We start from the raw sequence: 26,306 nt of genomic DNA, 5'->3' as shown, positions 1-26,306 counted from the left end.
TAAGGAACCAGCAGATCAAGTAGCTTTTGGAATAAAACACCAATTTTTTTAAAATTAAACACTATCTAAAGATTTGCATCGAAGCGTTTATTTTTGATAGTGATTTTAATCACTGTCAGATATCATTATACTTGATCCAACTGTACCACGTCACAACTGTGCCGCGACCCCCCTGTGCTGGGTTTTTTTTGTAAAGTATATTTATAAATATATTTTTACATTTTAATTGAAACTATGAAGAGTGATTATACTAAAGCCAATGAAGGTGTCAAATGAAAAAGGTTGCTTTTTACATCATAAGATGGAAGATGGATATGATAATAAATATCACTATTAGAAATTTTCTATATAATCAAACTTTCTGGCTAACAACATATTTATTAATAAAATGCTTTTAGGTTCAATTAAGATTTATGATAGGCTCAAACCCAACACAACCATCACTTTTTCAACTAGGACTTGATTAAATCGAAAAATATCTAAAATTGAGCTTATCAAGAATAAGTTATATTATAGGTAAAAATAATGGGATACAATCGCCACCCACGTGACTAACGGAGAGTTAACAAGTACACTTATATACTGGGTCCATAATAAACTAAGGAAATTATTGAGTATTTATACTGAAACTTAAATGTTTATTGGTAAGATGTTATACAATTTTCAATAATTTTTTTAAATTAAGTTTATTTAAAGAATAACTTGAATTCTAATAAACTATTCCTTTTTAAAACAGCTCAAATAATCAGTTTTATTTCGTAGACACCAACTATAGTTACTTTATAATAACATTATATTTTGAATTAGTTAATGTAAAAAAGTTATATAAAAAGTACCACAGAATAATATAAATTTTTAGGAACCGTTTTTCAAAAATTACAATTTATCTTGATTGTACTATAAATTATTTAATTCGAAATAATTTAATTAAAATAGGATCTTGTAAGTTAAATAAAATTCATAGAATATTATTGATCAATTTATTTTTTATAAAATAATTAATGAGGAATGGTATGGCCGAGTTCGTAATTAGGCAATGCCTAATTTTGGTCTCGGGTTTAAGACTCAATCACGTAGCCGCACGTGACTGAGTGAGAGATCAGTTCACTACTTGTAGTAATTGTAATCACGCCCCGGAATATAAATGGTTAATAAACCTCCTGTTTGGTGGAGGTTTCAATGGCCCTCAATAGGACGTAAAAGGCCAAAAACACACAAAATAATATGTGTATGGCAAAAGACTACACAAATGAAAACAAATTGAATAAAACAAGTAATGTTCAAGTAATCAGTAAGTCATGACAACTTTGTCAATATTTATGAACTTCAAAAATGTATAATTTGTAAATTGAGAAAAGAAATTTTCTTTTCTCAATAAATATATATAAAAAATATCTTTTCTTGATATTATATCAAGTTATAAAGTAAACCGATATTTTTGTATTTCATTAACATATCAATTAACAGATACTATGATAAAAGAAAATTTAATTAAAGACATTTTTTTAAAGACATTTTTTTAAAGAAAAAATGTAATATTACACAATTTTTTGGGCAAGATTTGGTTCTAATATTTTGCATGATGTAATTATACTTTTTTAAGTTTATTTAGAAGCATGTAAATTCTTTTTTTTTTAACCTAAACATTACTCAGATGTGTTAAATTATATGCCTTCTAATGTTCACAAAGTGTTAATTCATAGAGCTGACGTAAAACGATTCGCAATACTTCCGATTGGTATATATGTATATTCATTACTATCCTATACATCAATTAAATGGTGTAACAATTTATTTGAATACATTTTTAGGTCAACTTTCGGACGAAGCACAGGAAGCCAGAAACAAAGATTATAGAAAAATAAGACTTCACCATACTAGAAAAACTTTGAGATATAATACTAATGAAGATTTAATGCATATGCTATTGGTATCAAGTGATCCATACATATCATCAATAAAATTTTTTTTAAAAAAATGTATAAATAAATTTTCTATTGATGTGCAAAATTTATTCGTCAATTCCAAAACGAAAGTCGAGGGTAATATAAATAACTTAAACAATTCAAATTCAGTAATTGAAATAAATGAAAGCTAATTTAATAAATAAATTTAGTAAATAAAAAATTTACGAATAAGTATAATTCTATTAGCCTTATGCACAGTTATTTTTGTTCACCGCAAAAAAAAATTATATTTTTAAAATCTAGAATAATTACTCTACAAAATCTATGTATCGATACTTGGGCAAAATATGGTAATTTTTAGTATTGTGCATTTTAATTAACAAAACGACTCAAAATATACTCTATTTTATTAAAAAGATCATTACTTAGTCAAAAAAAATTTTTGTTCGAAAATTTTTTTTTTAACATCTTTGATCTTTACTTTTAATAAAATACAAAAGAAAATTCGAAAAAAAATTTTTTTAACTTGTTAAAACAGCTGACAACGAACTACCTTTTTTGTGTTAATCGTAATAAAACCATATTTATTCTTCAAGCAGCTATAAATAACGACCTGATTAACGTGTGATCTTGAAATTTTTTACTTTGTCTATGCAATATACTAGAATTGAATTTTCATAATTATATTAATATTGTGAGTAAATTTTAAAATGGGACATATGAGCGCCTAAAATTCGCTTTCAGACCACTGTGTGACGCTACCATTGTTTCTTTATTAGACCCTTATAATAATTTATTACATTTTTGTTTATAATGATGTAGAATTCATTTGTTACATTGGCTTTAAAAAACACAAAAATAACATTTTTTTATTAAAAAAAATTCGTCTACCTAAAAAAAACCAAGTCATTGAACACAATACTTTTTTTTTAACTTATAGTATGTAAAACAAGCTTTACTTTAACATACGTTATAAGGTCGCAGTATTTCCGGAACATTTCAAAAAAGTTAATTTTTTAGAGTTAACGGACAAATTTACAAAACAGAATGTACCTATTAAAAAAGAAATACCTAAACTGTTTACAAAAAAAATTTGTTTTGATTCATCCATTTTTAAAAAGGCCACAAAAGATTTAAGTAAAAACACTCTTAAAAAACTGTAGAAATTACCGATTTTAAAAATGTTTATATTTTTGGGCGATTTCCTCCATTTCAAGGAACGAAGGAAATTATTTTAATTTTTAAAGGTATTCTTCAATTAGATATATTTGTGATCTTTTGATATATCGTTGAGAAAAATCAATCTAGTGAAAGCGGATGAAATGTAGTAATAGACACAAAGGAAAAAAATAAACACATTATGGTAAAATTAATACCTTCTTAGTTTCGCATCAAAACTAAAAACATCGTTCAATATTTACAAATATTAAAAATATAAAGTTCTTTAAACATAATTCTGCATATTAACAAAGTAATTAAGTTATTTTTTTTCTATTAATTTGTTGCTTTATTAATCGACGGACTGATAGATTTAGTCTTAAATGATAGTCACGAATATTTTAAATGTACTTACATATTAAGGGCTTTGACCCATACGAGAATGATTCGTATGATACCATTGTTTCTTTATTAGCCACTTTTAGTAATTTGTTACATTTTTGTTTGTAACTATCTACATTTCGTTTGACACCTCGTCTTATACGACGATATTTATTACATTATGTCTTACACATTACTATCACATATTGTTAATTAAAATGAATAACTTTTAAATTGACCCACAATTTGCCACACTTTTATAAAATATAACTCAATTTTGTACAAAATTCAAGTTTTTATGAAAGGGCTCTAGATGAATGGAGTAATTTAATAAAAATGCTTTATAGTTACGAACAATTAAATGAAAAAATCACCCCAATTTTCATAAAGTTAGAATTAACTCATTTTTCTTTTCACATTCAAACTTAAAAATAATTACCAAAATTATTGGTAGAATATTTAAAAATATTAATTTTGTTTTATTTTTATATTGATAGTAATGATCTACATATTATTTGTTACATAATCTTACACATTACTATTTCATACTGTTTATTTCACCTTTTTTATGGTAAATTATTTAATTTAATCATTATATGATCTTATAAAAGATTTGCTTAGGACAATTCCATAAATATTCATAATGATGTAATTTATAATAAATAACAAATAATAATAGGGAGTGTATGTATTATAACTTCAATAATTACTAAAATTATTGGCATTTTAAAATATAATATTTGTACTATCGACAATAATAATTTTTCAAACATTAATTTGATTATTCATTAAAATTTTGAATTAATAAAATGCTAAAGAGTGGAAAATGCGGACAAAGAATTACTGAGTTTAATTTTAAAGAACATAAAACATACATCTATTGACATTAACAAACTTTAAAAATATACACATACTATAGAAATAACTTGGTATATAACCACAGCTGTCTATGTATTACATATTTTGTAAAAAAAATTAATTTTTCGAACTACAAAATAAAATTATGATAATCTTTAAGATATCAATGGTAATTAAGTTACTTTTTTTTCTATTAATTTGCTGTTTTAATAGATTTGTTAAAGCGACAGACTTGATTGATTTACAGTCAAATAATAATCATGAATATTTAAAATGTACTTACTTGTTTAGTGCTTTGACTCAAATGAAAATAATTCATCTATTGATGAACAGCGATGAACAAAATTTGACATCCGTAATAGTTAATATATGCGATTATAGCAAAATTGTTAAAAAAAAAGTAAGTACGTTGTATGATAGAGCTAAAGAAAAAATTGGATCCTTATGGTTAGCACATATGTATTCAAGTAGTGTGGCTGCGTATTTACCTGTATTTAATGACGGACAGGAAATGACGAGAAATGATTATAGATTCAATAATATTAATAATACTCTTAATTATGTCATACAAATGTTGCAACAAGATGTTATAAATTGTGATAAATCAAACGAATTCAACGTGGAAATAACAAATTTCAATTCTAGAAGTAAAAAAAATAGAAGATCTATACATTTTCTGTTGAAGATAAATATAGATAAAATAAATTATTTCATTAAAACACAGAATAGTCATGATTTATTATCAGCTAAAAAATACGATCGATTTTCTAAAACCAAGTTATTTATGAAACACACAGCAACAAATAAATGTACAATATATACTTTCGCAAACCTATATAATGTACAAGTTAATTGGAGTGATGATATGTATATGGAAATTAAAGATATGTTTAAAAAGGCTAATTCACTTCAATGGCCAACAGGAAATTTCGAACACATTAAAAATTTTTATGTAATGTACTTTAACTTTTTTAAAGTTATTATGTTAAGATTGACTTGGAAACATTTCTTGTACCTTCAATACCAAAATATCAATGTCGTAGAACATCTTTCAAATGAATGGCTACTGATATTGGATAATTTTTTACAACTTACATGTGTAGAAAATGATTCTGATGTTATTAAAATTAGATCAAGTATCATTGAATTTATTAACTTTATTCCAAAAAATAAAAACGGATTAGTAGATGAAGATAAATTTCCAAATTATTCTCAAGAGTATTACTTGAAACTAGTGACTTATTTAACAGAAATTCTAACAGATATTTGTGTTCCTTTGAAATGTTATGCAATAGAACCAATGTCTTTTATTAGTAAGGAGTTACCTGACGAAGTAAACAAACCACACCATAAACCTGAAGAACTTGAAACTGTAGAATATTACAGTTTAATCAATACAAGAACGTTTTTAAAAAATATAGTAATGTATCCTGGATATATTAATTATGATGTAGTTAGATCATTTATAAATTACATAAACAAAATCCCCCAAATAAAACCTAAAATTATCAATCAAATAGTATGATTTTATAATTAATAAAAAAATGTTTTCTGCACAGTTTGTTCTAAAATTTTTTAATATATTATTACACATTATTTGTTATATTTTTTATTTATTTTATATATTATCATATTTAATCACATTTATAAATTTATACACATATTTATATCTCTTACCGTGTTATTATTATTAATTAATATGTACTAACGTAAAACACTGTTTGGCATANTGTAATATATTTATAATATATAAATATATATTAGGAAATGATTTTATTTAAAAAAAAAATTATGTTGAATGAAAGAGGTATATAAATAGTATTTATCATAAAAAAATTGTATTGATCTATATATTTTTCAAAAGGTTATAGCACTATAAAATTAAAAATATAAAAGAAAATTTTTTCACAAAAATCATATTTTTTTTATTAACTTTGATGTTAGTTTTTACAATGAAAACGAACTAAAGTTTGAAATTTTTCTTTTTCATATTAAAGTATACTACAAAAGCTTTAATTTAATATATACGTATAGAAGTTTCAGTATTTCCGGAACACATACAAAAATTAAGTTAAAAAAGTTCTTTTTTCTATATGCTTTTTAAGTTTTGAGCCCTCCCTGTATAAAGAATAATGGTCCGATAAAAAAATAATATATATCGCATAAAAGTAGAATATAAATAGTACTTATCTTAAAAAAATTATAATGATCCATACATTTTTCAAAAAGTTATAGCGTTATAAAGTTAAAAATATAAAAAATAATTTTTTTACAAAAATTGTAATTTAGCTTCTATGCGGAGGTATTAATTTTACTGTTTTTTTTAATTTTTTTTTTTTATGTCTTTTACTCTTTTTTTCAGTTTTCACCAAATTTCTTACAACAATACGTCAAAAGATCACAAATCGTATCTAGAAGATCATGTTGCTTTTGAAATAATCCACCAATTTTTTAAAATTAAACACTATATACAGATTTGCATTGAAGCGTTTTTTATGATAGTGATTTTAATCACTGTTCGATTAAATCTATACTGGACCCAACTATGTTACGTCCCTACTGCGCTACGACACCACTATGCTGGGTTTTTATGAAAAACCAATCATTCTGTAGTATTTTTATATCAATAAAAAATATTATAACTATTTACCATTGAAAAGCTGTATTGTATTTTATTTGGACATCACGAAATTAACTCAAATATACTATATTTGAGTCTATATTACTATTATTATTTAACTTTTAATATTAGCCTTGTTGAATTCTTTGAGAAGTTCTGTAATATCAAATTTATGACTATTTGACTATTTATGACTATCTTAGATTATTTATGACTATTTTAGATACCGAAGTCTCATTTCTTATTCTCTTATCAATTACCTTTTTCCAAATCATTATTAGCCCATATAAAATCTATACAATTATAACTTGATAATGATACTTTGATAAATTTAATTGAAACTTATATAACACTTGAATGTTAACAAAATTTTAAATATTTAAACCATGATGAATAATAACTTGTTGCTTTTAATCTTGCTCTTAACATTTTTAATCGAAAAAAATAACACTTCTACAACTTAACGGCTGTAGATAAGGCGTCCTAACAGCTGATGAGGCGCGAGCACCATCACCTAGCCACACCCATACAGCCAAACATTAACAATACAAATCTCGCGCTTGGTGTGAAGAGCCTCTATCTCAACTATTTGGGATCTGCTCTACCTTATGATTTAACAGTATTTTTACACAGACTATTAACCTGACGCAACCTCATTATGGCTGAGGTCGCTAGTTAAAGGATAAAGTATGATTACTGTTAAAGCTCCTATAAAGTCTTCCCCAACCGGAAACAAACAGCAAAGAGCGCAGCTCAACATTAACGCTAAGGCTGAATGATCCACTGCGATACACCACACTCCTTTTCTATTATGCTGGAAAACTAAAAAAAAAAACACAGCACAGGGGGGTCGCGGTACAGTGGTGACGTGGCATAGTTGGTNACCCAGCACAGGGGGGTCGCGGCACAGTGGTGACGTGGCATAGTTGGATCAAGTATAATGATATCTGACAGTGATTAAAATCACTATCAAAAAAGAACGCTTCGATGCAAATCTTTAGATAGTGTTTAATTTTAAAAAGTTGATGGATTATTCCAAAAGCTTCATAAACTGCTAGTTCCTTATTAATATCCTGATTAAGTTAAAGTATGTCGAATGAAAAAGGGATTATTAAAAAATAGTATTTCCCATAAAAAAATTATATTGATCCATACATCTTTCATAAAGTTATAGCATTATAAAATTAAAAATATAAAAAAGAATTTTTTTACAAAAATCGTATTTTTTTTATTAAGTTTAATGTCTGTTTTCACCATGAAGATAAAATAAAGTCCGAAATTTTTTTTTACCATTATAAAGTATATTACATTAGCTTTAATTTAAGATATATATAAAAGTGTCAGACCTTCCGGAACACTTTCAAAAGTTACGTTGAAAAAGTTCTACTTTCTATATGCATTTTTATGTTTTGAATCCCCCCTGTATTTAGGGAAATGGTCCGATTTAAAAAAACAGTATGTCGAATGAAAGATCTATATAAATACTACTTCTCATAAAAAAATTGTAATGATTCATACATTTTTCAAAAAGTTATAGCATAATAAAGTTAAAAATGGAAAATACAAAATCGAAAATTTTCACACAAAAATAGCATTCGGTAGCCATTTTCACCATGAAGATAAGATAAAGTCCGAAATTTTTTTTTTTCATGATAAAGCATATTACATTAGCTTTAATTTAAGATATATATAAAAGTGTCAGACCTTCCGGAACATTTTCAAAATTTAAGTTAAAAAAATTAATTTTTTGTGAAAAAGTTGTCATTTTGAATCCCCCCCTGTAGGCAGGTATATCCTGATTAAGTTAAAGTATGTCGAATGAAAAAGGGATTATTAAAAAATAGTATTTCCCATAAAAAAATTATATTGATCCATACATCTTTCATTAAGTTATAGCATTATAATGTTAAAAATGTAAAAAATAAAATTGAGAATTTTCACACAATAATAGCATTTGGTAGCCATTTTCACCTTGAAGATAAAATAAAGTCCGAAATTTTTTTTTTCCATGATAAAGTATATTACATTAGCTTTAATTTAAGATATATATAAAAGTGTCAGACTTTCCGGAACACTTTCAAAATTTAAGTTGAAAAAGTCAATTTTTTGTGAAAAAGTTGTCATTTTGAATCCCCCCCTGTAGGCAGGTAAAAAGTCAGATTTATAAAAAAAATATACCAAATGATAGGTAAAGACATCATGCATCTACAAAAAAAAGAATTATATTGATCCATACATCTTTCGAGAAGTTATAGCATTATAAAGTTAAAAATATAAAAAAGAATTTTTTTACAAAAATCGTATTTTTTTTATTAAGTTTAATGTCTGTTTTCACCATGAAGATAAAATAAAGTCCGAAATTTTTTTTTACCATTATAAAGTATATTACATTAGCTTTAATTTAAGATATATATAAAAGTGTCAGACCTTCCGGAACATTTTCAAAAGTTAAGTTTAAAAAATTAATTTTTTGTAAAAAAGTTGTCATTTTAAATCCTCCTCTGTGGGCATGTAAAGGGTCAGATTAATAAAAAAAAAATACCAAATGATAGGTAAAGACATCAAGCATCTATAAAAAAAAAAATTATATTCATATGTTCATTTTTAAAAAAGTTACGGCAGTTTTTAGTAAAAAAAATTGAAAAAATTAGCGATTTTTAAATTTGTAATTTTTTCGGAGGTTTCCCCCATTTACAGGGAACGAGGGAATTTTTTTCAATTTTTAAGGGTAATGTCTTCGACTAGATACGATTTGTGATCTTTTGACGTATCATTGAAAGAAATCGGTTCTGTGAGAGCTGAGAAAAAGTGGTAACAGACACACAAAAAAAAAAAACACATCTTAGTAAAACCAATACCTTCTCAGCTTCGCATCGAAGCTAAAATGAAGAGGAAATTTTCCGGAGATGTGTAATTTAATTTTGAAAAACAGCAAGATATCTATTTAACTTGAATAATAGGACCTAAGCCAATTTAACATTAACAAACCTTTTAAAAAATTTTAATATTTTCGTGTGACTAAAAATTTAAAATTATTGCAGTCCATAATTATTCAAATGTATATAAATTTATTAAAAAACTCTATATTAGCATAATTAAGTAATGTAAAATTATTTTTATTTTTATAATATTTTGATAAAAAGTTAGATTAAAATGTAATACACATAGGACCATCTTACTTAATCCCCCAGACGAAGAATTAGTCGCTACAATAATTTATAAAATTATACACATTTTATAAAAACAAATTTGCATTGGAGTAGTGCATTGCATTACTGTTGGGTATGTAACGTGTGCTAACGTACAAGGCCCCGTAGAGTCAGTTAATGACTAAACAAAATATTAGAACCTTATTAAATTATTTCGCACAAGATCTCTAGCGCCGACCCTAATAGTGTTGAACACTGAAAATGACCAGAAGTTGCAGAAGAGTGTAGATTTTACGCGCAACATATGCAATCAAACATCAAGTATCAAAATTTTCTATAAACTTTCTAATTTACATATTAGTCCTCAATCAAAAGAGCCCACTGGGTATCTATTTGGAGGTTCAAATTATATTCATACAGAACTCAAAATAAAAAATTAGTAATTTTATTCTTATTTAATTTCATTTTGTGAATTATAAATTCTCCATACATAATGACTTCAATTAAAATAATAACATTTTACGAATACTCTAAAACCTATAAGATTTCAACTTTCAAGTTATTTCAGTCTCTTATATTCTTTATAAATTGTATAAAAAAGATAATACTTTGTTTTAAAACAAAACATATCTAACTATATTATTTTAAAAGTTCAATTTTTTTAATAAGTCTTATGTACGTATATATTGCTATACTTAAAGAAAATACGATGAACAACATAAAATTAATTCCATAATTCAAATGTGTGAGTTTATTGAATAACCTTTTTTTATTTATAAAAATTCAGTTAGATAGCTGCCAATTAAATTCAATTGGTAACGTGGTGTCTTGTTGGATAAGTGTTGGAATTCAATTCTGTTTCTCTGGGCCATATAGGTTTTCCCATCTTCTCTAGCACAAGCAATAACTTTTAGAGAGAACATAAAATGTAATTAAACTATTAATGAATGATTCATGATAAGAAACCTCCTCATTGGTAAGGTCGCTGTGGTCCTTAATGGGCCGTGCAAAAATGAAAAGTAATATATAAATAAAAGAAGTAAAATAGTATTACAAAAAATATTTCCTTGATATTTTTATTATGAAAACATATTTTTGGCAAACATTAATTCTGAAATGTCATTGAATTATTGAATACCGTCTAACGGCGTTGGCCTCGGTTAGTGTTAAGATATCTACAACTTGTTTGCATAAATTATTGTAAATGTTCAAATAAAAATATTTTTTTCTTGAGCTTATTGAAATTATTATCCTAGAAAAATAAATGAGTAAATAATAGATAAAATTAATTTGTAAACAATAATTTTGAAGTATTTAATGATAATTTTTCAAAGGGATCAGCCATATTAACTAATACTAGTTATACCTAGGAATAAATAAATTACAAATTTAAGCACAAGTTAAAACATATCATATTTTAACGTTGTTCATATCACGATGGCTTTTGAACTTCAAGTACAAAGATTATTTGTTGCTTACCGATTAATCAATATTTTAGTAACATGTCGTTTGTTTCCACTAAGCACTGAAACGAGTGTTCGTATCAAATAAAATGACTTGTTTATCAAATTCAAAAATAATAAAAATACTCTTTCTTTTAAGTTGTTTTGGAGTAAATTTTTCAAAGTACAATTGGGGAAGTATCTTTATATAGTTGTTGTTATCTAAAAGTTGGTAAGTAAAATCATTGATTTAATTCGTTTAATCTTGCTACTTTAATTTCAATGAGTTTTCAGTACAAATTTTTCAATCAAAGGTATAATTAATATCACTTAGGTTAATTTAACAAATTTTTGCTATTAATTTGTCCCAAACCTAGTGACTGTTCTAATTCATTTAAGGTTTGGTCTAAATTTATCAATTATGAAGTATTTTTTTTATTGTTTATCCTTTATACCTTAAGAGGTTGTCAACATTTTTTAATAAAAACGTATAAAAATTAACTAAAGGGTAAATGAAAAAAACGGTAATTGTCCAATTTTGTAAATTTTTCAGTATAGCAAAAATAAAATTATATGAGAAACATATGTAATGAACAAATAAAATTGGCATCATTATAATGTATAAGATCGTAAATAATACTTCATGATTGTAAATTTAGAAAAACTTAAAAGAAAGTAAAAAAAAAACTGTCAATATTATATTTATTTTTTGACTAATTAAGTGGTTTCGTGATAAATGAGTCACCTAATGAATATTAAGTAAATCATTAATATATATATATACATATGTCACTAATTTTATAAAAAATATATACAAAATATAAGAATAATAAATTGTCTAAACATATAATATTTCTTTGAAGTTAAAATGTGATAAATTATTATTTTTCTCCAATTTTTCTTACAGTTTACCTACTACTTATTACAGGTATGATATTTAGAATACATTATAGACCATTGTACCATAAATATATATAGGCCTTTTGTATGTGTCAAGTACAATGTATAATTGATGTTATTGAACTCTTAATACTATAATTCGCTAACTTGAACGGTGATAAGTATGTACGACAATCATCGGACAAATTTTAGTAAATTCAAATTATAATTTACTTTATGATATGTTAGTAATTTTTTTTATAATGATTTATAATATTGTTGTTAATAAATATACATAATAATAGATCTAACGAAACAATTCTGTTTTATCTGTAATAACTTCAACACATTGAATAACGGTTTATAATAATTATAAATTATTACTCTTAACAAAAATCACGTATAGCATTAGAGCATCATAAGTTAACTTAAGTGATATAATAGAAATGTCAAATGGCCCTAACGTTAATAGTTATAATGTTTATTACAATTGATTATTTGTACAATAGTTGGTTTAACCATCTGTTAATTCTACAAAAATCTCAGTCTTTTTAATGGATTAATACATCTCAGCTTGTCTAGAACATATTTATCACGAAATGAAACACTTGATTTTAAGTATTAAATATAACAGTGGCTTATTAGACACTTAATTTAATTAGTCACCGACCAAATACAATGAAATATATTTAAATTTTTTTCAACAAACAACCTTTTGTAAGCGAACTAATTGTTATCGCAGTGGTAATGCTACTTTTTGTAATATATCTTTAAATTTTTATTTTATTAAATTAATTGTTTAAAATATTAAAGAATTTTTTACTGCGAAAATCATAGGGGCTATTTCAATAAAATTTTTGTAAGGGACCATTTAATTTAAGTTCCCACTCCCTATTTTATTATTATCTAATAATTTTTCTTGGTTTTTGGAGGCATCTATATCAAAGTAAGAGGAGGTAAGCTCTTTTAAACTACAATTTTAATAGTATCAGAATTTGTCACAAGTATAACTTATAGTATAGTATAATTCAGGAATGAAAGAACAAAATTTTAGTAAATTTTACAAAATCATAAGTAAACCATTTAGGATTTATTTTATGAATTTTTAATGTGTGACATTTGTGTTGCCCAGTTTACTTAGTAAGCTAGCATGACATACCTCTTTCTACATTGATGTAGATCTTGATGAAAAATCAAAAAATTATTATATATAATAATTATACTTCAATATTTTGTAAATGTAAAGAAAATGAAATGAAGATTACTTGTAAATAAGCGCAAAGGTTAAATTAAAAATATAGGTTAACACCCCAAATGGTAGATTAGATACAATTTAAATTCAAATTATCGTAATTAATGTGCTGGAAATTGATTTTTATCATTAGAGTTTTTTTAGTATCAATCTTCTTAATTAATTTTCTTTAATTATAAATATTGTTGAGTATAGTTTTGAACATATTAAAATTTCCAGTTAGCCAAAATTTATAACCTTTATGTTTTATCATAGCTAGAATAAAAATGTACACTATGAGTTATACCTAATGATGTATAAATACTCAAAAATGTTTTCGTTAATGCCCTTCATATCTTATACGTTTTAATATGGTATGAATAATTTGTAGTATGTAAAATTAAGTGTAAAGAGAGTTAAATTAAATGTTTTGATTGTTTAATTGTCAACACATTGCTGTAAAATAATACTTAAGATTTTTCTATTTAAGACACAAAAAAATGAATAATACAAATTCAAATTCAGATAATTATGTGTACACTATAACTAATGTGATATATGTAAAAAATACTATTATGCATGGTTTACCTTTTAAGGTATAGTTACAATTAGAAACTTTTAATAATTATGACAACCATTTATAAATCAATAAACTGTTGGATTGTCTATAGACTTTCTTAATTATGTTCATTTGGTTTTTTTATACTGATATTTATCTTTATTTAATCTTAAAGCACACTGTCTGGTTTAAAAAAAAAACAATTCCGGTTGAAAAAAACATTTAAAATTTCGCCGATCTCTAGAAAATGTTTAATTTGTTACTACATGACCTCAACATTTTACTTAATTTAGTTAAAAAATTCCTCTAGTGTATTTAAGGGTTGATCATACCCATCTTTAGTAAACTTCTTTAATAGATCCCAAATAAAGTTTTCCTTTTCATTTATTTTTAAATTATATTTTGAAGGATACATGGAAAGAATGGTAGTAATACATTTTTTTGAACTCCATTCTATGGTTTGATAACTCATTGGCAGTAGTATCAAGTATTGTAATACTACTCAATACTATATTGATATCAGTAATATCAAGTATTCGATAAAAAATATATTATTATTACTAAAATTATAGTGTCTATTTTTGTTTTATGATGAAAGAGATAAAAATTTAAACTTTTGTTTTTACTCTTTTGAAAAATGTATAGAAATGGACAACTACTGTTATTATTACAGGCTATACATTTGATTTTTAAAATAGCTTCATAGTAATTTCTAATTTTATTTAATACATATAAAAAATTAAACAATGTGTGCTAGATTTTATTTCTTATCTTAGGTTATAGTTAATTACAAGATTGTCAATAATCGCACACCTGGTTTAAAAAATTTAAAAAACACTTGTTTACAAGTGATCTAGATAATAAATACTTAATACAAATATTTATATTAAATATTTAGAACTTAAAAAGTAATAATTAAAAAAAACAAAATTTTTATCACCCTACATATTTTTAATTTTGTGACAACCTAGTTGTGTGTATTTAATCACAATAAAAATTGTATCCTCTATAACTAACCGCGGTCACACCACAATAATTTTTAAATTAACACAAAGGTGTTTTTGTAAAAAATTTTTTTTATTTTAGGGTATACGCTGATTTGTAAGCGTATATCTTTCAGTATTAATAGAACAGAATTATTATTTCTCTATGGTTTACGTTAATTAAACAAATGTTGAAAGGTATACGTTGTATACCACCCAAAACAACACTGTTCTATAATACGTAAAAAAAACAATGATCGTATGGATTATCACTATTGTTTCACAAACTATTTACGACAACAGTGACTACAAATTTTGCTTGAGTGACGTATGACGATAACTAGCATGAAAGTTTTTAATAAATAAATTTTCAATTGGCTTTGGTAAACGAATTCATTTAAATATGAATAAAGAAATAAGAGTTTCCCCAAATTTCTATTCTATAGAGTACTGCAGAGCTTTGTGATGAATAATACATGTGATTTCTAAATGCTTTTTGGCAGATCAGTTTTTTTGTCAGTTAAAAATTGATCTTGTATTAAGCGATTTTTAAATTTCTAGCCTTATTTATGATAAATATTATGTATAATTATAGATATGATATATGATATGATATAGATATGATATATGATTATAGATAATTATAGAAATTTAAAGATTTTTTTTCAAATTCTGCTGTTTTTCATCTTTAAAATTTCAAGAGTGTCTAACTAGAACTCTACTTGACTCTAAGGACAGAACGTTGTGATCACCTTTCCTATACTTATATCAACCGATATTATATGGAGCACATATTTATGATGGTATAATCCTAAAAATTTTTTTTTGTTTATTACTTTTTTTTTACATAATTTATTTAAGTCATAAGTAAAATATTTTTAGAAAAATAAATCATATTTCCCCGAGTAAAATGTTTAAAACACACTGATGCTCTACTTCATAATAATAAAACACTTTCTGAATGGTTCCTCTATTTTCTGCACAGTTAGAGCGGGAACTCAGTCTAAATACTCTGATTACAAATTTCTAAATACAACGCTGTTTGTTAAAAAATCTTTTTTTATTATGAATTCCAGTGTGATTATTATTTCAACTTTGTTAGTTATTTTACATTTTATAATCAATTTCGTGCAATATCATATGAAATATGAAGAACTAGTTATCAAATATTTGATCCATTAAAGGTTTTTTTTCTCAAGTTTGACATTAAACTATATCGCAATGCAGTGCATATTTACGAGAAGAGTTCAGGCTTAAATATCCTAGAAACAGGTACTCAATATAGATTTTATTTCGGGGCAGTTCATCTAAACAAAAATTGTTTAATCTTCCTGTTATACTGTCAACTTTAAATTCATAGCTATAGTATAATTTTGAATTATTTCAGAGAGGGTCTAGACTCCTAGGACCAACTTAAACACGTATGTAATAAGAAACTAATAGAATTACATGGCTTAAATACAATATGAAGAGCCCCTTGCTTACAATAAATTCTAGATACTCAATTGTATATTATTGCTAAGGATCTCTAAATCAGGGTCACAACTGTTGGGAGAATAGAAGTATTACTTTATCCACACTCCTCCTCTCATCTATATATAAAAATCTTAACAACATCTGAAATATTGATTCAAAAGTTACTATTGAAAAGTCATTTATTAATTATATAATTTTTATTATAAGCTAATTAACAATTTATGTTGCTATTTTAAAAAATAAATTTCACACTTTTTAAGGTATAAAGGACAAACATATACCTAACAAAAACAAAATTTTTATATGAAGAGAATTTTTGAATGGCTAGTGACAAAAGAATCACCCTATAAAATAATTTAATAATTATACAGTAAATCTGTTAAATATATATTGACTATACCATACGTACATTTTTAAATTATAATTGATGATACAATCAAGTGATAATTAATAAGATTATGATAGTAACACATTAAATTATGTACAAAGTATAAAGCATAAATTTTTATTTTTTTATATTATACACAAAGTAATTTAGAATATTAACGTGAAATAGGTAGTTGAAGGAACTACACAAATATTATTATGTATTGCATTGCTTCATTTGTAAACTTATATTCAATATTTTTTTTTAATCATTCTTTTTTTTCTTCAAATTTAAATAAAAAATTCTGTCTTAATTTTTTCATATAGAATAAAATATTTTATACCTGTCTCAAAGTTAAACTACCAATGATGTATCAAATTATTTTAGAATGCTAAATTTTGTTTTTGTAACAACAAAAATCAAGCTTTTTTTTGAAAAACACAATAATATTAATTTATTTTACTTTTCAAAATCAATCAATTTTTTGAGAATATAATTTTCTTAATATAAGTAAGTTACAAATATAACTTACAGCTTATAAAAATATTTTCAATACATAAAATATAGCTTATAAAAAAACTCAACTATAAGCATTTTTAACAGCTAAGAGTAAATTTTTTTGATTTAATTAATGATTCATAAAAAATGCAAAAATTGGTTTAAGAATAAGAAATTACTCATTATTTTGTATCTTAAAATATTGATTATATTCTAATAATAATAATTGAAGATATTAGTAATATGTAATATTCATCCATCTTAGAAGATATAAATAATGCACTATCTTTTATTTGTTTACCTCTTTATAAAGATAATCTATGCACATAAAAATTTTACAAATTGTATGAATAACATTAAGAAAACCAAAATTATGATTAATAGTAAATAAATTTAAACTAATAAAAAATGATAAAGTTATTTACAAAAAATTATTATTTATTGACTACTTAAAGTTGGAATATAGTTATTATTACTTAATACAGAAAAAATGTCAACAACTATAACAAATTAAATATTAAAATCTTTAAAAATAAAATGTTAACAATAATGTTAATTACCTATACAATTTAAAGAAGCTAAATCTACCATTGACTGATTATGAGATTGTTTGTCATTTACTAATTGATCATATCAGTAGGTAACCTTCATATATTTTCATTTGTTTTTGCTAAGTTAAATTAATATTACAAGTATGAATATTTTAAATATATAATAATAGAAAAATTGTAATTTATATGGTAATCACATACATTTAATAACAATATCCATAATAATTAACAGACCTCGCTATCAAATTTGTAGGTAAAATACAGAATTTATCTGTCTGGTAATGTAGATATTCTTCATTATATTTTGGTGAGCCTATATAAAAATAACAATTCAATTTAATATATGTAATATTAGTAGGTACAATTGTATGTAAAGAGTTGGTAAAATAAAAATATTCTTCATTTTAACTTTCAAATTTTATAACTGTGTCAATTCTAAAGTAAATGATCTTGATTTTATTAAAAAATATTTTTAAGAAAATTATTGACTAGACCTATTATTACATTATGAATAAAAATTGTAGTTTAAATGAAATGTATTGTAAATGTAAATTAAAGTCTTATATTTTTCTGGATTAAAATTAATTTTTTTACAAAAAAATCATTATATTTGAAATATCCTGAAGTATCAAATAAATTTATTTAAGTTAATACATTAATTTTATATATCAATAGTAAACAATACTTCAAGTTATTTATACTTAAATCATACTTTAAAGTTATTATACCCAAAAAAATGTTAATATTTATTATGTATCATCTTTTTATCTACTTGCAGTATACTTAGATAGACTTAAAGAGTACCTGAAGTGCTTCATTTATGAACGTAATAAAAATGATATAATATTATAAAACAATAGCTCAGATATAATGTAAAAGTTATTAAAATAGTTTCTACAAGAAAGAAAAGTTCACACTTAAAATGGAGAATATACAACAGTTTACCGGATGATAGATTGAATGATGTTGAACGCTTCATGACAAAATGTTATTAAATTGCATCAAATAAAAAATTCAATATAATTTATCAATTTTAGTTTTACTCGCAAATTAAAGAAGTATATGAAAAATGTAGAATAAACATACAGTAAAGTAACGACTTTAGGATTTACACTTGACAGATTCGTTTTAAATTGAAGTTATAAGGTTTAGGATAGATTAGAAAAATCACAAACTATATTTAGTTAGTTGATTAAACTATATACGGTGTTGCTAGGAATGGCAACGATATGTAAAATATATAGATTTTTTTATAATGATAAAATCATTCAATATTCATCGTATTAGATAAAACATATTCTGTATCGGATAAGTATTTATCAAAGATAAATATATTAGCGTCAAATTAATTATCAAATAAGTAAAATATAAAATTCTCTAAAATTTTTATTTTAGCTTTTCATTTTTTTATCAAGTTTATATTTGAAAATTCGTTAATAAATTAAATTACTACTACACATTTAATAGTAAATATAACATTTAATTTTAACGAATGTAATAATGCAGTACGTTATTACACTTACATCATCTAGAGATAAGAAATAATAAGAGTGCACAATATTTAAAATAAGTACAATTACTAAGTAATATTCACAATTCAAATGTAGTCATGCACTTATTTTCATTAATCAAGGGGAAGGCTCTATTCAAGTATGTTTTGTTTAATTCGTATTAGACAATTATTTATACAACAAAAAATTTTACACATATTGGTGGTGCTCGGAAGAAAAATTGCCCATGTTAAAAATGTTTATACTTAGTTTACTTGAACAGTTTTTCTTGAACACTATCGATATAGTTAAGACAAAATGTAATCAAAATATGATTTTTAAATATATATGTTACCGTAGAAAGAATATTTTGATTAGATTACATTCGCAGGGGCGAACTGGCCAAGAGACGACAAGAACCACAATGAATAGCATATTCCTGTTTGTAAAATTGACTTTACTTTTTTTTTTGTACAATACTTCTTTTTTTGGAGTGATGTAATTTTTTATACAATCGGGAATATTATTCCCGATTAGTAAGCACGCCTATTGATATATTATTATCATTGTGCACAATTTTTTTATGACATGTATCATACACAAAAATTATTTTTTAGTACTTAGAAAAAAATAACTTTTTTCAGTATTTTTTGACGATATGGCTAATTGTACTAAACCATTGTAATTGGAACACTTTAAAATGTATATTTTGATTTACGACTTACTTTTTTTTTTTTTGTAACATCGATATGTGATTTAAATATCGATACTTAAGTCAATATTGCCATTACTAGGTATTACATTGATATCACTGGGTAATATTTTTAAGTAATCAAAAGTAGCCACGTTTTGTGACTTAGATTCAATGCCACCGCAAAGCTGTAGCGAGTCGGCACGATCACATGCCCAGGCCTCTGTTTTTTGGGGGGATTTACATGAGAAAAATTTTTATTACCCCCTTCAGATCAAAAATAAAATGTATTTTCACTATGTAATCATTTTTACTGGATGAATCTATCTCACTTCAACCGCTTTCTTCTTGTTACCACAAAAGGTAGCGTTGAAAACTTCATGTTTATAATTGGCTTAGGCTCCTAGTTTTTAAACCTATGTGATAAAAATTTGAAAGGAAAACTCTTCCTTAAACTTGTTAACTGACTCTTGACAAAAAAGACAAATTTAGCCCAGGATATTGTTTATTTTTATAATTTTTGACTTATTACTAATAAGCAATTAATTTGTAATTGCAATAACAGTTATCTAATAAGATTTTATAAAATATTCGTATCAAGTAAATATGTGGGTACTTTAAACACAGACTGTATGAATATTAAGTCACAAAATATTGTCAATTAGTTTGTGCTCTAAATTTGATCGTTAAATTATAGAACAAGTATAACTAAACTAGTCGTTATCTAGAAATTAAAGAATTTTATAAATGGGACCTATATTTTATTATTTTTTTAGCTAAAGAGTTTATTATTAATTTTTGTTAACTTATCATAATTACTAAATGACAAATACTTAATTTACTTGCTTATTTTATTTTAAAAAAATTAAGTAAGTAAATTTACTTTAATTAAGTGTTTGTCATTTAATAATTATGATAATTTATCGAAAAATAACAGCGTTATATTGAATCACAATAGCATAAACAAAAGCCATTAATTTTATGCATTATTATCACATACTTTAGTATTATCTGGATCAGTACAAAATAAAAACATATAAATGACCCAGAAAAAAAAATAGCGTATCCGTCGTAATAATTTAAGAACTTAAATCGCTCTATAGCATGTGTGATGGTAACCCAAAGAAAGCTACACAATAGGCAATCATTGGTTATTATAACTTAATACAAACGTATCGACGGTGTACAAAGATTTGTTAAATGGCGGCCCTATCATCGCGACAATAGAGTTACAGGGTGCATTAAAACTCTTACATAAATTATCCCTAGGGAAATATTGATACCAAATGATAATTCAAATGGTTCTTCAAATTAAACTTGCTAGACAAGGTCATTTTGATTTTGGCATTGAAATAAAATAAAATTATAAAGAAAAGGAGCCATGCGAAATTAAAGCTTTTTATTTAAATTATATTATCAGTATTATATTCCTTTTAGTGACATTTAATTCAATAAACTACAATAATTACATTTTATTAGATTCTATTCATTAATATTAAATGATGGAATATCATTTATGTCAAAATGGGAAAGATTATCATAATGATTATATAAGAAGATTTATATAGTACAAACTACACTTAAATATTTACATAACTTTCGACACTATAAACTCAATTTGACTTAGTAATATAAATGACTTATGATTATTGTAAGTTTAAGATCGTTAGTAATAAACCTTCACCGTAAAATCCATAATAACAATGTGTGCTGTGACAGTAACCGTTTAGGAACATCCTGTAAATAAACACATGGACGACTTATTACTTTTGAGTTTGTATTATTATATATTGCGACTGGTAGAGGTAAAGGGACATATACACACTCACTATTAATTTTAATACCCATACATATCCCTAGTTTAAACCTATGACGTTCTAATATCCCAGTAACGAGTTTCAAAATATTAATGCAATTTTAAAGATATAAATTCAGAATACCAGATTATTTATAACACTACAGCCAAAGGAAAATTCGTCTAATTATCGAACAAATAAGGATTTATTAAATTTCAAAACTAATAAATTTATTAGAACAATTGAATTCTAATATCTGAATATATAATTTTAATTAATTCACATGAATTTTAATTGTTTAAGCGATATCGAATAAAAAAAAAATCATAATTAATTGAATTTAAGTTCAAAAACCCGAAAATACTCTGTAACTGAATAGAATAATTAAATATCTCCGTATCACATTTAATTGTCAAAATTATTGTTTTAAATTTTGTCATTTATGTAATGCATAACAAATTAACAAATTCACTTAACTTTGGCGATAGAGTTAAATTTCAAGTAATATCGATGATGTTCACTTCTTATGTTGTGCTCTATAGCCGGGCCAGATTGTCTATAAGGAATTTAATTTACGGTGTTAAAACAAGACTCGAGCAATCTGAGGGGGTCTTAACTTTCTTAATTCTGTCGCAGCCCTCTCAAAAACTACATGTTAATTTATGTAGAAATATTTCTAAGGAGGTGAGACATTCAGATGGATTAATAAAATGATCGCGTTGGGTATATTTTTTTGGTTAGAATGAAACATTTGTAAATTTATCCACTAGAGGTTAAAATGCTAAAAGCGATCTTGATGCAAAAATTTAATAGGTTTTTAAAATAGAATTATAATTTGTAATTTTTTGTTTCCGACCTTGTAGATAAAATTCGGAAAGACTGCTTTTGATTATGAATCTCGCCACGGTTGTATAACTCTTTTTTATTTACCACAAAATATATAAATTTATACGTGGAAGAATTATGTAACATTCAAATGTCTTCTAATAGAGTATACGATTTTACGGAATATATTCGAGTACTTGGTATATTGTATAGGTTAAACGGTAGCGATAACAGGATGAATTGAATTTGTAGTCAAGGTCAAACGACCGAGAAATAAACACTCATCAACACAACCACCACCGTTACATATATTAGGTGTGCTCTCCTTCCTCTTAGAAAACCCTCCACAGTGTTGAATATTTTGTAATTTGTTTATAATTTTAAAAGCCACCCCATTGACATTGATTACCAGGTTGCCTTGGTATGAATTTCAGAAACAATTATGTAGCAATACAACTATTAAAAGGTAGATAGTTATGCAATTCACTTAAACGCCATCCCCAACTGCTCTATAATTTAACTGCAATTTGTGTTTTTTTTTTAATACACCCAGAATCATAGGCTATTGGGCAATAAAAAAATTAATTACTTTGAATTAACATTTAGTATGTGTACAGAGTGTTCAGTAAGTGAGGAAACTGGTTAGTTGTTACATACGATAAGAACCGATGCCCGTTTCGTTACATACTGAACACTCTATAAATACATACAAAATTATTGTATTGTACTAAAATGATTTTTTTCTCAAAAAAAAAAAAACATTTTATTTATCAAATCGAACAATTGTTTTATTTCTCGTGATATTTGAAATCTACGCAGTAGCAGAGATTTCAAATTTAACTTTTTTAATTTATTCCAACTTGGCATTCATTTGAGTTCTTTTTAAAATATAAATAAAATTATTATTTGTGTTGCCATTTGTAAAATTTATCATGATTATGAGGTTGCAGTTAAAAAATGTTTTCGAAAAAAATCATCATTTGGTGTAAGGTTATATTGAAATTATTTTAGGCGGCCTACTTAGCTCAGTCCGAAACGCGTCGAGGTTCAATTCAGTTCTACTGGATTACGCATTATGCCATCCTCTTTACCACAGGCGCAATTGTTCAAAGGGAACGTTTAAGATGAATTACTAACAATAAGAATCGACTAGAGGAGACTGGGCGCAAATAAATAGGGTCCGTAGCCCTCTTTAATTCCGTCACAGCCTTCCACCAGAAATCATGAAAGTTAGATGTTAATTTATACAGAAATATTATTAAGGAGGGGGGACATTGAGTAAGATCTCCTAAACGTTTTGTGTCGATTTGTGCCTATTAGATTGGGGCTAGTTGAGTCACTTTTCTTACATTTAACTCTAATATTATCAAAAGAGTGATAAAACTGCACAGATACCTTCAAAAACACTTGGCCATCACGTGGCAATTTATTTCTACTAATTGTTTACCAATTTTAATTTACAAATGAAAATAAACTTTGTGACATCTTACCCAATAGTCAGTGGAAGTTTTTTTTTATGAAAAACAAAAATCTAATCACAAAATGTTGACAACTAGGCTTTGATATGGTATTCTTTGGTATTATTAAAAAAAAAAAATGATTTAAGTTTTTCGTTATATTGCCGCAACCCACGAAAAGTAATTAAAATAATGAAACTTATAGTTTTTACCTCAAACCTCAGTTCAAATGTAGTCGTAGCATTAACACGTGATTATTTCCAGGACATGAAGTTTCTATAGATAAACATAATTGTAATATTTTGGAAAATTTTATTATGCCAAAAATAAACGTGGTTTAACACAATATTTTAACCTTTCATTTTTGTTAAAAATAGTTAATTACTTGACTTTATTATACAAGATATGCCACCATGGCTTATTAATTTTAATATTAGTTCACATAGTAAAATTAGTAAATCGCGATAGGACACTCAATTACATCGCATGACGAACTGAGAAAACTGAGAAAAATGACAAAATAAAAAAATGTTCAGCCACTTTCTTCGAAATATTTGTTACTTTTATCACTGATACATTATTGCTATTAAGTACGATTGTACATAATCTTGAAAACTATTATTAAAATGTATCGACTATTTTTAAGTGTAGTTACGATTTGTCCGACTGGATGGAAATTTTCTTTGATAACGTTTTTATGTGAAAATATATATTAAGCCGATCCAAAACTACTTAAAAACCACTCACGCACAACATGTAGGTATTAACGATTGAGTAATTTTTTGTTTGAGATAACATTTCATGAACAGTACATTCGGAAGTTACTCAATGGTTAACGAAGCACTTTTATAACACAATCAATGATGTAGTTTTTATCGGTACGTAAAAATATCGTCGTGTTTGTATTTTAGTGAAACTCAAGTACTACTCGAAAGAATGTAAACAACTTATGATACCACTGGAATATTTATTTATAGACTGCCAGTTGTTGTTATTACACGTAGTTTGTGAGAGGTGCACACTGCGGGTGATTTGCCATACATTTTTACGATGGCTGCTTATTGTTCGAATGCGCGCGAGTTATTTGCACCGGTACTGGGAACTGTTCTGGAGAAATAACGTGCGGCGCAACTCGTCTCCGAAATGGTAAATCTTGCAAAAGATGCACGTCGGCGTCGTCACATCGAATGGTTTCGCCTGTAAAAAACAATGAGCTTAATTCTTATTCGTCTCCGTGTGCATCCAACTTGTTCACGGGGAGGGATTGTTTATCTGCGGTGGGCGGTGCGGCGTGAGAACGAGCTCGCGCTATTATAACAACGTTGGGGACAAAACGTTATGAAAACAAAATGTTGGGGAAAACACGGCGGCAGCGATGGTAGCGATTCCTTAAATAAAAAAAGCAATGACCGATTACAGAATGTTTAGAGACCGCACCGGAGAGAGAAGAGAAATAATAATAATGATGGAAATATTTTTAATCGACGAAAAAATAGTGGGGACTGTCAGGTCGGTGTCGTGATACGAGCCGACGACCACAGTGTGACGTTATCGGTTGGTCTGCTACTTTCGCCGCATGTTCCCGTACTTTTCTCGTTTTTTTTTTTTTTATGAATACTATTCGATCGAACGAGTGTTGTTTAATCGTTTTGTTCTAACCACCCCCGTTCTCGCGCACGACACGCTATTTATTTGAACAGTACTACTTTAATATTTAATTGAAAACATCGATCATCATGCTATTAGTTTTGATAATTGTGCTGTGATAAGTGATGACTTAATTTTTCATCGAACGAGTCAACCGCCCCTAGGACATTATTAAAACATTTTAAAAGCCTCTAGACTCTTCCAGTGTCGTTTATTTTTTCTTGTTTAAATTTTTTATTTATCGTCGCCACCATCAATCGTCACTTTTGTTGCAGACGACTCGCAGTCTGACAAGGTACGTTCAGCTGTCGTGCACTGGTAAATATGTAACAATTGTAATG

At 25.7% G+C, this 26,306-nt stretch overlaps 1 protein-coding gene and 1 long non-coding RNA gene across 6 annotated transcripts in view; one reads left to right on the top strand and one right to left on the bottom strand.

Annotated features, from left to right (window-relative positions):
- Positions 1–11,640: 11,640 nt before the first annotated feature.
- Positions 11,641–26,306, top strand: part of LOC126903052 (synaptic vesicle glycoprotein 2B) — a 34,733-nt gene continuing 20,067 nt past the window's right edge. For 2 of the 4 annotated variants that reach the window (XM_050680985.1, XM_050680982.1), the window contains exon 1: positions 25,958–26,260. The gene's annotated coding sequence lies outside the window, so the exon portion shown is untranslated. Of the gene's footprint in view, positions 11,748–25,957; positions 26,284–26,306 lie in introns of those variants that run through there. The other 2 variants (XM_050680988.1, XM_050680986.1) reach the window with 2 other exon arrangements.
- LOC126903077 (uncharacterized) lies at positions 17,709–25,756 on the bottom strand. 2 transcript variants are annotated; one of them, XR_007703410.1, is made up of 3 exons: positions 24,531–25,756; positions 18,261–18,372; positions 17,709–18,178 (listed from the first exon to the last, which is right to left on the bottom strand). It is a non-coding gene; the product is annotated as an uncharacterized LOC126903077 (long non-coding RNA). The 2 variants fall into 2 exon arrangements; XR_007703411.1 differs by lacking the exon at positions 24,531–25,756 and adding an exon at positions 19,005–19,369.

The sequence above is a fragment of the Daktulosphaira vitifoliae genome, unplaced genomic scaffold (genome assembly GCF_025091365.1).
Source record: "Daktulosphaira vitifoliae isolate Bord-2020 unplaced genomic scaffold, ASM2509136v1 Scaffold_3, whole genome shotgun sequence".
Taxonomy (NCBI): domain Eukaryota; kingdom Metazoa; phylum Arthropoda; class Insecta; order Hemiptera; family Phylloxeridae; genus Daktulosphaira; species Daktulosphaira vitifoliae.
This window is presented reverse-complemented; position numbering and strand designations above follow the sequence as displayed.